Here is a 4,198-nt window from a genome sequence, read left to right on the forward strand (position 1 = left end):
TGCCCCTTTGCTTTATTTTGTGAATTGCTTATTAACTATTTTTATTATTTAATGCTTTTATATTTTGTTATTCTTCATAATCTGTCAAAAACTCAGATCTTTTAAAAATATCAGAGTTTTTTCCACCTGACACCATGACTCCAGTTCTGATTTTAAAATTATTTCTAAATAACCAATTGTTGATTACTGTATTTTTTTTTTTTGCCCTTAAGAATAGTGATAGGTAGAAAGTAATTGAACATATATGATGTGTTTCAAGAATAATCTCTTCAAGGTTTAACTGTGTTGTTTTAATTTGATATTTTACTGGTTTACATCTTGATGATATCTTGATGATAACTTTGGTTTTTTGCTCTGATTTGAATTGTGGAGGTGGAAGCAAATTGATTTACTTGCCACTTCCTCCTAGGCACAATGATAGCTGTAAAGTAAGATGGAACAAGGTAGCAGATGGTACAGAATTTTTACTGACTTTAACAAGGGAGGTGTTCTTCATTGGGTTTTTTTTTCACTATTTTCAAAAGGTTTTGTTCTGTTTTTTTCATCATTCAATGGAGAAAACTTTATTAATGAAAGATTTTGGGATAGGGCATTAGCCAACTTTTGCCATCTATTCTGTAGCAGTGATGAATATTAAATCAAAAGAAATACGGAGCATCTTTATAACTGAGTTATAACCAAGTACATTGATCATGATGAATCAATTTTTAGAATGGATTAAAATAGGCAGTTCTTTTAATTGACCTTAAAAGTTACTTTAACACATTGACTGCCACACTAGGGGAAAAAAATGTTTTTTCCTTGAGGCCATGGTGTTTTATTACAAAAATAGAATAAAAACTTCAAAAACAAAACAATCATTTCTAATTTAATGAAAAATTTGTTAGTTTTTATTGTGTTCTGTGTGTGAGTTATATGTAACTTGAAAAATAGTTCAAGTGGCTTCCAGGGTAAAGAGACATGTGAGTTACTATGCTTTACAAGGCCTTGGGCTCAAAACTAGCATGAGTTAAATACAACTCACATGGCAAGTAATGTGTTAAACTCACTAGCTTGAAATGTATACTTTCAGTTCAGTGAAGTTACTGCTTATCTCCTAGAATCGTCAAATGAGTGAATCTTTGGTTATGTATAAGCTCTTTGTAGAGTCCCTAATGGCAGGGTCTTTCCGATAGCCTTATAGATAGTATTGATAATCTAGTTCATTCTGTGGTGTTGACTTAAAAAATAGGCATTTGAATCTTAATATTTTTCTTTTCTATTTAAAGATACGTATACTTTCTTTACCTTCATACCTTTTTATTTCTTGCTAACTTCTATCACTAATTCCTTATAATTCCAATAAACACTTCTTGCTCTCTTCCAGGGGAATACTAGCCAGTTTTGTACCTTCTGGTTTCTTCCTCTCAGGCTTCATCTGAACACTCTACCTTCCTCTAATCTGTATTAGATGAGTTGGCTATAATTAAGAATGGAAATATTAATGAACAGAAGGACATATTAGTCACATGTTATAATATAGTAAAAAATGCGAAGTTGTCTGAAGGGCGGAGAATGTCCTACAAATGTCCTTCAGGCCTTCTTTGCTTTCCCTTCTACTGACCATACAGATATTTCATTTGTTTTGCCTCTTATAAGCATTGCTTGGAGTTACTTGTCACTTTTTTTCAGATTGACAAAAATCAACCATAATTTTCAAGAGATCTTTATCAGTTGTGATTGGAAGTCAGGTCTCATGTCTAATCGTGTGTGATATTGAGAAATGATCTTCCCAGAATTCCATTTTCCTTATTTCTTAACATAGTTCTTAGCATAATTTTGTGTCCATTTATCATACAATATCATTATGAAAGTCAAAATAGTATACATGAAGGCACTCTTTGGACACAAGGCTTTATACAAAATATTGTTGAATTTAAATGAGTGAACTCTTTTCAGTTAAAATATGGGCAGACAGAAGTATACCTATATAATTAAATGTGCATTAAGTTTTATAGGAATTTGCTTCCTAAATCTGCTTCTGAGGAGGAAAATAGGAACATACATTATGCCAAGGGTAAAATCATTTTTGGGGAATTACAGATGTTTAATTTCAATTATCTGAGGCAAAACAATATTCTAAAATATATATCGTTAAAAGTTAGTGGTACTACCTGTCTTGATTGAAATTAACTCAGATTTGGAGATACATAGAATGAGGGCTCCGGGAGGAGAGGGTTGGGGAAATTCTTTTATTTTTCTTCACTGTAATTACTCAATGGTGCCAAAGCTAGGGGTCCCCTGTAAAGCCCCTTTGGATTCCCTGTTTCAAAATAGGAGCAGTATCCTTAGTCTCAGCCCAGCATTTTGCTGATTCCTGGCTTTGGTCACAAAGAAGAAGAAACAGAACTGTAAATGAATTAGTGGAAGATCATTCACATTAGAGTTGATGTCCTATTGATTGCTGGTGAGGCAATAATTGGTATTTTGCTATCATGAGAAGACTTATAGAAGATTTCATCAGAATTTTTATTTTCTCTAAATCCTTCCCTGCAGAATTTACAGATTGGAAATTACTATTTTTAGAAGATCATCCCTGAAGTTGTTTAACTCACACAGGAAATAAAATTCTTGTAATAAGCTATAGTTTCATTTTAGAGCACCCCAAAACTCTGCAAATGTTCTGGGTTGTGCTGATTTCTAGCCTAACCTTCAACATCAAATAATATTTAATACATAGAACCTTTTAACCCTTATATTTCTATTTGATGCAAGTTCAGTTTCGTGTAATCTGCAATGCTGTAGTATCTCAACTCAATATGATTAGCCCATTACTTGTTAAGTTTATATAGTGTCTTTATAGTAAAATTATAGGCTCTTTTGGTTGGTGAGGGAGAACAGAGATGATTGTCAGATTTCTTGTTTCTTGGAAAGAGGAAGCTGAGCTCAGGGAGATACGAGCTCCACAGCCACAGGTGGCTAAGGGCTGCTTCCGTAAGAACATGGCAGGTTCTTGGACTCCCAGCTCAATAGTCCTTTCTGTTATACCCCAAAATGTGTTACATGGGGGACAAAAGATTACTTTTAAGAAGAAGCAAGATAATTTTGAGAAAGAGCAAGAGGGAGATGCATGGACTTATTAATATCAAAGAATATAGTAAAGCTGTAAAAATGTGATTGGTGCCAGTATAGCTTGGTCAGTAGATCCCTGATGAGAATAAAGAGTCCAGAAACAGGCCCAAATTTTATATGGGAACTTGATTTTCGACAGATTTTAAGAAGCTATCTTTATGATGAAAACATATGTAGTACTTTACACTCTTCCCCCAAAATAAACCAGATGGATTGAAGACCTAAATATGAAAAGCAAAACTTTTAAATGAGAATCTTTAAGATTATCTATGAGATCAGCCTGAGCAAGAGCAAGACCTCATCTCTAATAGAAATAGAAAAATTAGCCAGGTGTCCTGCTGCATGTGTATAGTCCTAGCTACTCAGGAAGTGGAGTCAGGAGGATCACTTGAGCTCAGGAGTTTGAAGTTTCAGTGAGCTATGATGATGCCACTGGACTCTACCCAGGGTGACAGAACAAGACTCTGTCTCAAAAAAAAAACAACAAAAAAAATTATGACGATGATTTTGCAAAAGGGAAAGATTTCTTTAAAATAAGACACATAAGCACATGCTTATAGGGAAATAGGACTGCATTAAAATTAAGACTTCATAAAACAATAGGCACCGTAAGTGAAAGGACAGACTACAGACAGGGAAAAAATGTTTGCAGTACATGTAACTGTCTAAGGTGTAGTATCCAGAATACGTTAAAAAGCAAAATAACCTTGTACAGAATCAATGAGAAAATGATAGCTGTGCATTAGCACAGCAGTTCTGAAACCTTTTAGTGTCAAGACCCCTTTACCCTCTTAAAAATTGAGAACCTTAAGTAGTTTTGGTGTATATGGGTTTTGTCCATTGATACTTATTGTATTAGAATTAAAATTGAGAAAATTAAAAAGTTTAAAAATAATACATGAAAATGATTATAGAAAATAGTTTTCAAAAGTTTAATGAGAAGCATGGCATTGTTTTACATTTTTATAAATCTCTTTAACATTTAGCTTAATGAAAGACAGCTGGACTCTCATACCTGCTTCTGCAGTCAGTGTGTTGCTGTACGTTTTGGTTAAGTATATGAAGAAGAAAATCCAGCCTCACATGG

The sequence above is a fragment of the Microcebus murinus genome, chromosome 11, assembly GCF_040939455.1.
Source record: "Microcebus murinus isolate Inina chromosome 11, M.murinus_Inina_mat1.0, whole genome shotgun sequence".
NCBI classification, from domain to species: domain Eukaryota; kingdom Metazoa; phylum Chordata; class Mammalia; order Primates; family Cheirogaleidae; genus Microcebus; species Microcebus murinus.